Genomic DNA, 14,270 nt, shown 5'->3' on the forward strand with positions numbered 1-14,270 from the left:
GGTATATAATCTGTTTAAAGTAAAGGAAAATTATAATTATTTTCGGATCTTTACTGTTTTTGTGTGTTGTTTTTCTGTAATGCGTATATAATTTTACATTTTCTGGTTTAATATCAACTGTACATGTAACTGTTTATTTATTACTACCACTAAAATGCTAACGAAAGAGGAACCTAATTATGAGACCTTGAGAAATACAATAGGGAAGATTGAGTGCCTCGACTCATGTTAGTTTGTCTGCACAAAATCATGCTGTCATTCTCCATGTTTTCGATTGAAAATTTGATGTGGAAGTCAGTTATCATGGTTATTTGGTTGTCTGTTTTGATCATATTCACAACACAGTACACCTATACTTAGGGCGATTGAAAAGCTTACTATACACACTTGTCGCTAGTTTATTGAACAGGCGAATTTTAACTGTCACTGATGTTGAGTACTTGACGTTACCCCACATTTCCTGGTATTCTATAAATTATTAGTAATTTGGAAATTCAGTAAAGAGAAAAGTTTAATTAAAAAAACAAAAGAATTGTAAAGCTGCATAAACAATTAAATCATATTAATAGTTAGCGCCCTCTGTATCTGTTCCTGTTTCGGTTCCTCATACAAACGCGATCGACTCTACACTGGCAACGTCCTCGGACTTTTCTTTCACAAATTCCTGCACAACCTGCACACGTGGGTCTTAAAACTCGTCTCAGAGTCTTCCACACATTACCTTCAGCTAAAGGCGGGTTATTCGAACACAGTTGCTGCAATAGAAGAAAAGATTATTTAATAAGAGGTCAACCATATAACTTTAAGGGGTATGTCCTTTTTCTTCCGACCCCCCCCCCCCCAAAAAAAAAAAAAACAAAACAAAACAAAACAAACAAAAAAACAAAAAAACAAAAAAAAGCAACAAAAAAAACATGTCAGATAGTGATCCTAAAGCAGGGAACAGGGATAATTTTGTAAACTCCTTAAAGTTATATATAAAAAAAACTCGTCGCCGTTGTACTTATCAGTGAGAGTGTCATAGTAAGATTATTTACTTTTTGCACTTTTAAAGTCAACCCATTTTCTTTTCCTTCAGCACTTTGCTACAGATCACAACAACAGAAAACAAAATTCCCATCACTTCTATCTAACATTAAATGCTGTGTGCTTTCTGCAGAATCTGTGGTAACAGGTTCGTGTCATTTAAGAAGATCTTTGAAGATAATACATGTAAAACGCGTATAAAAAGCCTCAACTCATATTTAAAATTGTAAATATCTTTATATAGGTTTTTGATTTACCAGAAAAGTTAACAGTTCAGTTTTTGAAATATAAAATTGTTACATGTATGCCCATAAAAAAGTTCCAGTTCGTCTTTTTTGTCTATACGGTATGCCGTAATTACGATAAATGTTTGTTTTTCAATGTTGCCTTAGTCGGCATCCGTATATCTACAGCAAAAAATTAAAATAATGCTTAAAAAAGAGAACAGGAAACACAAAAAATACTAACTACAGACGCCCGACTAATCCGAAAACAAAAATTCCCAAAATTAACAACAACGAACATTTTTTCGTGGTCCAGATACTAGGCCAAATTTGTACGAGCACACAACGTGGTGCGGATGAACCAGTTTACCTGCACACAACGTGGTGCGGTAGAACCTGTTTACCTGCACACAAACCTCATTATTTGCCTATCTACATCATATGACGAACAAAAAATACGACGGCATATAGTTTGGAAAGCAGAGTTAAAATTTGCTCGCTATTACATAAAAGTAGCCAGAGGTATTGGTTAAATATGTCCTACTCTTTTAATTATCATAATACGGTATCATTATAAACTTTTTTCCCTGGAATACATGTACAAAATAGGAATAAAACTGCACGCCCCCACCTTTTTTCTGTAGTTTTCTGATCTGATATTACACCAACTTTGAATCAATATAGTAATATACAATGATGGTTCGTTGAAAAGGTGAACAACTAGGGTTTTTTGGGATGACAATTTTGGAAATTTATCGCTTCTAAGGGGCCGCAATTATTTTTCTTTTTTATAAAAAAATTTTAGACAAAAATCTGACGCGATGAAGTTAAAATTATTTTGACGTTTTGTGGCATTTTTTCACCTAGCACGCCACTTTGAATGATGCATACCGTTAAAACGAAGTCGGAGACTAAATTATTTTTACATCATGAAAAAAAAAATTCTGTACCAGCAGCATATAGTTTTTAAGAACAATCTATGGATTAAAAATTAGAAGTTTTATGATTTTAAGACTAATTTAAGAACGTTTTCCGAAGTTTTTTTGTGCTTTCTATACAAATCTTCACCTATTTTGAAAAAAATTCAATTAGTAATATTTCAGAGAAAAAGAAAGATAAATGCATTATGTTTTTGATTTTCAGTTAGAGTTCAACGAGCCAAAATTTTAAGAAAATTGGTAATAAAGCCTATTTACTGTAACTTGACTTTAAGCGCATACGATACAGTTTTTATTCCCACCATGAATTTTTGGCGAACAGAAGCTATTTTTCACCTAGTCAATTTAAATAATAAATAAAAAATATACCTTCATGTGCTACTTTAAGAGATGAATGGGGTCGACATTTTAGACATTTACTTAAATTTTCATTTATTTGATATTTCCTGTGGACAGACATACCTATTTTTTTTTTGTTTCAAAAGAAAAACACAAGCGTTTTTTGTAAAAGAATTTGAAATATCTTCTTTACATAAGTAGTGCTTTAAATATGTGTAAACAATATCATGGAAATAGTTCATTTTTATTAAATTTTCATAATTTTAGAAAAAAAGGCATCTCTTGCTGTATATTTATCTAATTTAACAACAAATCATCGTTGATTTGTTCATAAAAATTGGTAAAATTAATCTTCATACATAATCAAGCCAAATGTCATTTTCAAAAAGAGGGGTCCATGCACTCGTTTTCAAGCTAGTGGTGAAAATCAGTCGAGAAATCATCTACATCCGATATGTCACAGATTGACGTCGCGAAAAATAACATTTTACAGTAGCAACGTTATGACCTCTCATGTAAGTTGTAACTGTATCGTATGCCCTTAAATAGTATGTATACTTACTATTGATATGAAGGTCAATACGAAGAAAGCCAACTTGAGATGTAAAGAATTCATGGTGTATTTCTGCAATATGAAAATACTGGTTCAATAAGTCGTTCATATAATGAAATTGGTGCTTCGGACCCTCCTAAATTCGTTTCTAGTGAATGAAAGATGTAAATTTAGAAATTAAAAGACTTAGTGCAGTATGTCATCTCTTTCAAAAGAACCAAATTACACTGAATTTGAAAAATAGTACGTCGATTCTGCCGTAAATTTGCTTGATTTTTTAGTGTGTATTCTTTGTGTGATAAAGTTTATACGTATAATTAAGCATCATAAACGAGAATAAAAGAAGATTTGAAGTATACGTCAATAACACAGAAACCCAACAACACAAAACCAATGAAAAAAAAACAATAAAAAAAAAAAAAAAAAAAAAAACAAACGACATATCATTTTCCCCCAAATTGCATATTGAATAAAAGTATGCATTGAAAAGTAATCCTTATCAAACATCCCCCTTTTCGCTAGTGTACAATATAAGTCTTACCTTAGAAATGTTTTACATTCAAATAAAACAGTTAAATGTAATACCGAATATAATTTCAACTGCGCTAGTTACATTTATATATGAGATCAACTGAAGTGGTCACTTAAAAACAAACTTTCCAAAAATGCTATTTATAACGGGAAATACTTTCAAGAAAAGATGTTTACTGTACATCATGTAACTGTACTTGTTGCCACCGATGTGGGGTCTCTGATAACTGGCTAATCAGACGTTGATTCTTGCTGCCATCTCTTAACCAAACAATTTCTAACAATTCCCCATTATGTGTATCCGTGTTAACAGTATCACCATAAGACCAAAACACATAATTTGATTGACTTCCAAGTTCAGAATACATTTAAGAACTACGAAAGCCGACAATTCTGCAACACTTCTAAAATTTCAGATTGTTAATGAAACTCCATCTAAGATCAATTGTTTGCATGTGTATATGTGATAACAGAAAAAGGTTATGCATCCACACTGTCTAGGGTGATTGTGGGGTTACGATCTTGTTCTCTATAGCTCTTTAATACATTTTCTTCTTTTCCTGTTGTATGTCCAAAACATATACATTTTGTATTTTATATCACTCCGTACAACCAAACATGTTTTGTAAGACCCGACGGTTACTATCACGCACCACTGTAAACTTTGGGGCGCTTCGGGAAGTATGTATTTGGATATTATATAAATAATAAATAGCTGAGAGGGTAATAGAGCAGAGTGTTACCCCGAGAAAACATTGTCAACTGAGGAGAAACCAAGGTTGACAATGTGTTTTCGAGGGGTAACAATCTGCTCTATTACCCTCTCAGATATGTGTTATTTAATTTATTATACTGAATGTTCTGTTATTACTGTCGATTAAATTTCAAATTCAAAGTAATAAACTATGACGACGTCTTGTACATAACAACCATCCGTATTTAATAAAGCGCACACTTGATCAAGCGCCTCCTTAAAGGGCAAAAGAGTATTTGCCATAGGATAGAGTCGTATTTAATAAAGCGCACACTTGATCAAGCGTCTCCATGAAGGGTAATATAGTAAGTTAACACCCTCGTATTAGCCTTTCAAAATATGGCATTTTAACGTGAAGTATAATAAAAGAAGATGTGGTATGAGTGCCAATGAGACAACTCTCCATCCAAGTCACAATTTGTAAAAGTAAACCATTATAGGTCAAAGTACGGCCTTCAACACGGAGCTTTGGCTCACACCGAAAAGCAAGCTATGAAGGGCCCCAAAAATGATTAATATAAAACCATTCAAAATTCTGTTTTACATTTAGAATAAAGTGAAAAGGCGTTGCGGTTCAAATTACAGTAACGTTTTTGTTGTTATACTTGACATGATCTTTTGCAAAATGTGTTTTTAATAAACATAATGAAAATAGAAATAAAAAGATGTGGTATGAGTGCTAATGACACAACTATCCACCAGAGTCCAAATGACATGCATGTAAGCAAAATTAATACAGGCCGTCAACAATGAGCAAACCCCAAACTGTATATTCAGCTTTAAATGGCCCTGACATTACCAAAAAGTGAAACTATTCAAACTAGAAAACCAAAGGCCTGATTTAAAATACAGCCCTTCATATGCGTATATGAAATCAAACATTAATGGAAAAGAATTTCCAGAATCTTTCCCTCTTAACTTTTTCAGACACCTTTCTGAAATACTTGTTATTGAATGAAAAAGGATATTTTGGGAAACCTCAACTTTAATAAGTCCGGTTTTTTTTTTCTCGAGAATAGTACTAGTCAAGGTTGTTTTAGTAGCTCCCAGGTTTTATCGAAGTCTCAGCAAATGCTTATAGTATTAATGTTTCCATTACTCTTAATCATGTTAGCTTTGTATTTGTAATGATGGCTTCGAAATTATTTGATTATTTATACTTTTTACTTTATTTTATGGCCATTACATTAATAAACTAACGGAGACAAATTTCTGGAAATATAGATATATAAAACTGAAAATCATATATAAAACCGTGTATTGGTATGTCAAAACTGACATTGCCTTTATTGCAATTGGAAACTCCAGATTGATTGGTTGATTTTTGGTGTTTAACGCCATTTTCAGTACCATTGGCTATACCGTGCCGGCTAGTTTGTGTTTTCAATAACATACAGTCACTACATTGTTTTCAAATTACAACTTTTTCATTTTTTCTAGTTTTTAAAAAGAATCAATATATTTTTTTTTCACACTCCCTTCTAAAACATTTTTTTAAGACACCTGATTGAAAAAAACCGTTCTCCTACAAAAGATAAACGTTCGATGTCTTATACTATTTGTATTGATACATCTTTGATATTCTTGGTTATTTCCATGCTTGCAGATAGTTGGCTATTTTTTGCCAAAGTCACGTTCAGGCTAAATATCTGTTTCTCTTTTAGACCTTCAAATCAACGAGTCTTGCTGTTTGGTAACAAGCTTAATCTGGCCAAGACACACGATTTAGGGCATTTTTTAAACTTTGTGTGTGCCAAATACATATATGTCTTTAATTGGCAGTGTATGCTAAATAAAAAAAAAAGGATATGGGTTATCTATCCCCGTCACAAAATCAGTACATGCACAGTAAAAAACACAAAAAGCAAAGGAACAGCGCCTTTATAGCTGTTCTTCATCTCAAAGTCAAAGTGAGGACTTCAACACGGAGCAAACACTCTCACCTCATTGCAAGTTTTAGACGGCCCCTATCACCGGTTTGAGAGTAATTCTTTGCAAACTGACGATCACGCCACACCTGTGAATTGAAGAATAAAAAAACCATGGAGTAATATCAATTATCCGGCAAAGAAATCAAACTTTTACTGTCATACTGTAGCCCGACAATCACACTAAAGACTGCAAAAACAATACAAACATTAAGACAACCACGTTTTAATATGTTTAATATTCTTTGAAATTCATTTCAGCTCATCACTTTATCATGTTTATAAAATACCACCGAGTCAAATTTGATTTATGTATATCTATTATGCTTTCATTTTGCTAGAGGTTTTCATAAAAAACAAAAAACAAAAAAAAACAAAAAAAAAAAAAAAAAAAAAACGCATCCCGTCAATACTAATCTAGATTTTTATTATAACCTGATTTATACTCAAGTAATACGAAAACAGACGTGTTAGTTCGACTTCCTGGTATGAAAAGGAAGTACTTAATATTGAACACTTCGCAAAGTAAGTAATTCTGTTTTCGTTATAAATTGTGCATATTCCAAAAATGTCAATTAACACGAATCACGAATGTCATTCAACCCTTGAAATAGTTTCCTTCCCATGTTATCACCATTGCAAGCACTTGATTTATATTTCTTTGTTCTTCTTTTTAACTTGATATTCCAGGAGGCAGGAGGATTTTTCGGTGGAGCGAATATTCATTTTAATCTGTTTCTATGCTGCTTATTTTTTTTTCTCGGCTTCGCAAAAAATCAAATGGTCGTCTTTTTATTATATCTTACATGTTTTCACAAAAATCATGAAATTGGCAGTATTCGATCAACACTTGTCCGTTTAACGAAAAGAATAAGATGTCCGCTAGGATCTCATAGAGATTTGCATCAACTGGTGAAAAACCGTGAATAAAAACATGTAAAAGAAAAAAAAAATGTCTCGCTTTCAGTTACGTTGTTGATAAATGCAAAAATGATAACGATAAAGGATTACTTACTTTGCCAAGTGTCAAAGATTAAGTACCTCATTAGAATACAAGGAAGTCACACTAACGTGTTTGTATCCAATCATTCGAGTATGACATAATGGGGTCGATGGCCGTATATATATAACACACCTATTCAAACTATTGCCTGACGAATGCTGGATGATGGAATATAATATGTGCCTCTAGTCCAAAATGTAGTGCAAACTTTTTTTACCATACACGGTCTTAACTTTGTCCTAACATAACTAAGGTAAAAGCAGTTAAGAAAAAAATCCTAAATTCACATTTGATTAGTTACTATGGAAAACGATGACAAAATTAGTATATTTTGTAAACTTCTTGATTTTACTTGTTTTGTTTTTCAACTTTAAAGTATATTTTTGATTGGGCACCCTAAAATAACAACCTTATATTTGGTTAGATCATTTAAATTTGAATAAGTATACACCCTTTCTTAAACATTTTAAATGCGGTTTAAGAATGGATTCGATATTAGTGGCACGAGAGGTGCAACGGTCAAAAGAACTTATATCAACCAATCTCATGAGTGTATGTAATGACGGGAAAAACAATAATAAATTTTCGTCATTTTATTTCGAGCAGTTGGCCCGAGAACACAGTTATTTCGTAGTGCATTTCTTTTAGACAATGAAGTCAAATTAAAAACATCGCACCTGCTCTATCTCAAAAAGATTTTTACAGTGTAGTGTACTACTATTGGGACAAATAATATCAAAATTATAGAAAAGTCTACCAGCTCTAACTCAAAATATTGACAATTCTATGTAAAGGGGGTTTAAAATTCAGTTTGACAGCTTCAGACATTCTAGTTTTTGACCTTTTTTAACTGGACCAAATCACTACTTAACATAAAGATTCAGCACCCAAATTTTTTTAACATGTAATTTCATCCCCTTACTTAATATTTCCTGCATAAAATATCAAGAAATAAATTTGGAAAGTGTATGAAAAAAAATTGCAAGTTATACACTTTCCACACTAGGCACTATATTTGTAGACAACGAAAATCTAAGGACGATAAATGTGTCCTCGGACGGACCTAATAGTATAGAACGACTTGACCAATTCTAATAAAACTTTGCATAACCTAAGCTTAAGGAATTATAAGACAGTTGGCCAAGTTTCATGGCCATAGTATATATATTATAGAAACTATGGCAATTTTAATATTGAAATTTGATTGTTTAATTTTGACGTTTAAATCAAATATTTTCAACTATCAAGATTTGGGCTTAAAAAATTTAAATATTGCAAAAATTTGCTTTTTAAATGCTCTTAAATATAATATATTAAGTATTAAAAGCAACTGAACACTCATTTGATTTATCAGATTTATTACAATTATTCAAAAGTCAAATTTATATGAGCGTGTGCCTGAAAATAGAGATTTTCGAATTAAGGGGAGCCTTTCAGAAACATGCATTTTTTTCAACCAATTTGAAGTTTTTGAAGTTTTTTACCATAACTTATTCTTTCATATGTATTAAATGTACTTTAAATGGAAAGAAAAATTACAAAAAGCATACCAAATGAGTATAAAATGGTCTTAGGCTATGCAAGACTGAAAATTATTTAGCGTCAATTAGCACATATTTACATATAAAAATGCATACAGAAGCTATAAGAAATGGAAATTTGTTACTTTGTGCTCAGTTCTATGCTAAGATGTCATGATACAAGAAGTCTAATTGCAAAAGGACTCTTGCATTCAACATTTTTTGCAGACAGTATGGTCTGATGCACAGTTTTTTCACTTTTCAATGGAAAACTTGCATGTAGTTTTAGTCTCAACTGGCATATATTTGAACCACATACTATCCTACAGAAGAATATAAAGGTAGTATATGAAAAGGATAATGTGCACAGATCATTGTCAAGTGCTTTTTTTACAGATTTAGTGAATTTTTTATGATAGACTACACATTCTATGTACAAAGCTCTTCACATTTCACATACATTAAACAGGCCGTTCGACCAGGGCCTAAATACAACATAGTTTGCACTTTTTTTCTGTGATAATCTACTTTTCTCTATATTCAGAGTTCACAAATGGTTAATAGAATTTGAATTAATCATAGAAACACAAATATCAAAGCATAAAAAGCTGTCAGATAGAAAGTCAGCATGCCTCTTAGGCTTAAAAATGGAAACTGCTTTAAAATGCTTATTTCAGCCGTATAATGTCAAAATGGGACATTTTAACAGAATTTCTTTCAAATAAAGATGTAAATCCTTTACTTTTATTGAGTTTGACAAATTGAAACCAGCAAACAATTCAGGGACGTTGCCAAAGTACAGTTGCCAAAGTACAGAATCTACATTTCCTGATTTCATCTCTTAGGCCCGAGAACACAGTTATTTTGTAGTGCATTTCATACTGACAATCAGACACACCTGCCTATCTGACAGGAGAACTAGAATTCGAATTACTCAAGTTATGCTTACTAAAGATAAACTTGCAACATGCCATCATTCGGCTGCATGTCAGTATTATCGTACTTTAATTTTGAACTGATATAGGTGAGGGCGCTGGCGCCATGTTGTTGACTTTTGAAAAAAAGAAGATTGAAGTTTTAAAGCGATGTTTGACAGTGTTATATTTGAAATAATTTAATGTATGTTTGATAATCGTTGAAATTTGCGCATCATCCTATGGACGATTATCAGAAGCATAGGTTGAACATGCATTGGTATCTAATTTCATTAAAAAAAATATTGACTGAAGTTGTTCCCACAGGAATTCCAATTTAATCATCAATACAATTCACCGCGTTTCAATTGTCATGTTTTCAGCAAATATCACTCTAATTAATAATTTTAGTCAACCATGATTACAAAACATGCGTGTACTGTATCTATTCAGACAGAAAAGGAAAACATTGACTCGTCTATTTATTCACATAAAATATAAACACATTGATCGATCGAACTAATATACACATCTACCATCTATTAAATATAAGTCGAAGAGAGACAATTGATACGTGAGAAGACTACAAAAGACCATTAGTTTAGGTACTTTAGTCCTTCTCAAGAAACATGAGAAAGGACGATGTAAAATTCAAGACAATTGGAAGCCAACACCTTATAAGGTTGTCGACAAATTAAATGACAATGTTTATGGTATTCAACTAGCAGATGGATCCGGTCCAATCAGAAACGTCACCAGAACTGAAATTCTGGATACAGGTACTCAAACTGTTGAAAAAAAACGCTGAAGACAGCGATTCATTTTCTGAGGAGTGGGATGGATATTTAGAAATATCTCATACTCCAGAGACAGGAACTTTATTAGACAAGACTGCAGAAAGTGAAACAAAAGAAGATTCTAATACCGTACCAGCTGATAAAACAAAGAAGAATTATGATACCGTGTTAACCGACAAAACAAGGAAGAATTCTGATACCGTGTTAATCGACAAAACAAGGAAGTATACAGATTCAGTGTTATCTGAAGATTTAAGTGATTCTTCAACTGATATTCAAGATCAACCAGTTCGTATGAAGACAACTCGTTCATCAGCAGGAAAGCATTCAAACCTGTATAAATTACCGAAATTTGTGTTGAACCATAATAAAGTTCATACTCAAGAAAATATTGTGTTTTGTGAAAATAAGTCTGAATATCAAAATGTGTTGGTGAAATCTGAAAAATGTGACCAACAAGTAAGCAGTTTAGTGAATTTCGAGGAGTTAGGACAAGCAATGGCTGCACTAGGAGAAAGTCTAGGGAAATCACTGGGACAGAATCTTAAAGAAGTTTGGCTGAAAAACAATCACTTTAACAATTAAGATTTGAACACTGTTTTGTACATTTACATTTTAGATTTTATTTTCAAATTGTATTCATATGATGTTTTTTTATATATCGGAAAAAATACAAGGAAAAAATAATATAAAGAAAAATGTAAGAAAATATTTTGATATTTTTTTATTTTATTGTTGAGGGCAACAATTTGGAAACAAGGAAGATTTGTAGCATGAGAGAATGAGATTTTGATAATTTTTTAGATTGAATTGTTTCCCTTTGTATAGTTATTGAAATTTAGTTTGGAAATTATTTTTACTCTAAAATAATTACTATTTAGTGATTAAGATATTCAAAGAATATATAAAAAGAAGATAAAGATAAAAATAAATAGATTTTAATTTTATTGTAAAGAGAGATTTTTGATACCCTCGTAGGTTAATTGCGCAGATAATAGCGTGGGTAGTTAAAAGAGGTTGACATTCATTTTTGTCACTCACTGACAATTTTTTGGGAACACAATGTGACGTGTGTAATTGGAAACAGAATTGTGAACATTCAAATATTGTAAGTTGAATTATGATTATTATGAAGTAATATTATATGTTTAAAACAAGTTTTTATCACAGTAAACTTTCAAGTGAGAAGCATATCACGTGTAGCATGTGGTTTAGGTGAAAAACGATAATTTAAGTTGTTACACGTTTAAGACAGTTTTAAAATAAAGATATAGAAGTTATTAAAGTCATAATTCATTCACAAGTTATAATTTAGTTATGGAGAAGCTATTTAGATTTTTAGTATTATAATTGTATACTAATTTCTCTGTAACATTATGTTTATGAGAATAAAAATATTCGTATTCGGAACTTCTTGCTCAAATATCCATATGTAAAGGATATAAGTCGATAACAGTCCATTCTGTAAAATACTGTACAGGTCTGAGGCCGCAGACTGTTAGAGGCTTATATATTACTTAAAAATTGGTTTGAAATGTAAACTAGGTGAAAAAGAAAACAAATAAAAACTTTTGTTAGGATTTATTTTCATCAAGTGTGTAAATTGTTTTATGGATAAACTCTATTAATATTATCTTACATGTTGGCCCCTTCTAAACAGTAGCTCAACTTAAACAATAGACAAAAATAAACTACAGCTGAAGGAAAACAACATGTATAGCTATATTTGCACTTGGTACACAGGGTGATGTTTAGGTTGTTAATCAAATTCTTGATTAGCTATTTTGTCAAAGGAACAATATGTGGCTTGTACATCAACACTTTGTAAAACATCTACTTCAGATGAACGATTTTCTCCTCATTATGATAATATAATTATTTTACTTGTGGCCCTTGTATTGCGACATGATGTGTCAAGCGTTAGAAGCATTATTTATTCTTTTTATTTCATTTGTTGCTGAAAATGATATTCGCAAGAAAAAGAGAAGAGGGCGATTTTTATATCCAAAGAAGACGAAGATAAATCTTTTGCAAAAGGAAATGCCTAAAAGCACAAAAAATTGGTTGATTTTTTTAGTCCTTGAACTATCATATACCTGTACGATTCAATTATGCTACCTTCAGCTGTCCAATATTTTTAAGAAAGAAGAGGGTTATTTAAAAAAAATATTTGACAGTTAAAGGTAATGGTTTCTTACAGGTAAATGATAGTTTAATCACTGAAATAAAGAACGGTACAACAATAGAATGACGTCACACCAATGTTTTAATTTTAAAAACATTTCTTTATGACCAACAAAAACCAAAATTGACAGACATGTTCCTTTGATCCCTTCTAACGATTTATATATTTCAAAAATTGTTCGCTATGCCAATATCCGCAGTGACGTTTCCTATTTCGATGAACGTGATTAATGTATTACTGTTGAAATACGGGATTAAGTTAACACAATTTACATAAAACCGTTACTAAATTCATCCATAAATACATACATTTGGTTCGAAAGTTTGGTTGTCATTGTACAAAACTTATTCCAAACGGAATATCACATCCCATTATTTATTTATAAGAGTTCGCATTGCGGAACAATATTACTGACCTTTTGAACAAAATAGAGAGTACCGTGAACAGTCTCCGGGACAAGTTTGCAATTCCGCTGAGTACAAAAGTTGTCATCTTAATTTTTGGAGGTAGGTCAAAATAAAGTTGATAACTTAGTTGGTATTGGTTCCCTGATATTTGTCCTAACAAAAATTGGCTCTAGCACCACTGTTGAAAAAGTTATGCCACTTTTTTTACAAACTTCCTCAGAGGAAAAGTTGTTTTCCTCAAGGGAAATCAAATTTCCCTAATGGAAAAAGATTTTTCACCAAGGGAAATTTTTTCTTCCTCAAAGGAAAAAGATTTCCCTTAGGAAATTTGCTGCATAAATATTTCCTTTGAGGAAATTCTTTTTCCTGTGCGGAAATTTTGTCAAATTCCATTTCCTTTGAGGAATTTTTGACAAACATTTTTCCTTGAGGGAAAATTCAAGACAGTAAATTTCCTCTAAGGAAAATATTGTTCTCCAAATTTCCTCTATGGAAATTTCTGTACATCAAACTTCCCCATAGGAAATGTTTTCCCCTATTTTTCCTCTATGGAAATTTCTGAACAATACAAACAGTATGAATATAATTTTTGCTAGACTGAATAAATAATACAAATGATATTTAAAACTTTAATAAATTTTTGACTGATAAGTATCATGACATGTATAAAAAAACAATACAGTCTGACTGTTTAGGTCTAGGTATTGTACATACTTTATATGACAAATTTTGATTCGGAAATTTTTTTTTGTAGCAAAGTTTTTAGTTTTTTGCTTTCTTTGCTATTGTTTCATTGCAATACATTAATAAGCAAACAATTTGAATATCATATCATTTGTGGTGTTCTTACATTGTAATAGTGTGTTCATATTTGCAGATTAAACCAAAAAAAAAAACACTTTTCATGTTAATTTTAATTTTCTTCTGTTCCAGCTGCTGTGTACAGTTATTCAATCAAATATTAAGAGTTCAGTGCATAAATTATTCCATCCACTAAACATTTTCCTTCAACTCTTAGAGAAAACATTTTTGCAATTTGTTCTTCAAAGATCTTCCTCTGTATATTTAATATGAGGGAGCGATGTAAATGAGTGGATAAAGCAGGTGTTCCTTTCAACAACAAAATACTATTTTTTTCATCATTTCTCCCT

The 14,270-nt window shown here is 31.5% G+C and overlaps 2 long non-coding RNA genes across 3 annotated transcripts in view; one reads left to right on the forward strand and one right to left on the reverse strand.

Moving 5' to 3' along the window:
• Positions 1-493: 493 nt before the first annotated feature.
• The window catches only part of LOC127729566 (uncharacterized), a 68,216-nt gene continuing 54,439 nt past the window's right edge, over positions 494-14,270 (reverse strand). Inside the window, exons 1-3 of one of the 2 annotated variants that reach the window (XR_007994706.1) lie at positions 3,622-3,725; positions 3,090-3,152; positions 494-755 (exon numbers count right to left, since the gene is read on the reverse strand). This is a non-coding gene — a long non-coding RNA (uncharacterized LOC127729566). Of the gene's footprint in view, positions 756-3,089; positions 3,153-3,621; positions 3,726-14,270 lie in introns of those variants that run through there. The other variant, XR_007994707.1, reaches the window with a different exon arrangement.
• LOC127729568 (uncharacterized) overlaps positions 11,618-14,270 on the forward strand; it is a 47,613-nt gene continuing 44,960 nt past the window's right edge. The window contains exon 1 of the long non-coding RNA XR_007994713.1: positions 11,618-11,635. This is a non-coding gene — a long non-coding RNA (uncharacterized LOC127729568). The remainder of the gene's footprint in view (positions 11,636-14,270) is intronic.

Source organism: Mytilus californianus, unplaced genomic scaffold, assembly GCF_021869535.1.
Source record: "Mytilus californianus isolate M0D057914Y unplaced genomic scaffold, xbMytCali1.0.p SCAF_2, whole genome shotgun sequence".
Classification (NCBI taxonomy): Eukaryota; Metazoa; Mollusca; class Bivalvia; order Mytilida; family Mytilidae; genus Mytilus; species Mytilus californianus.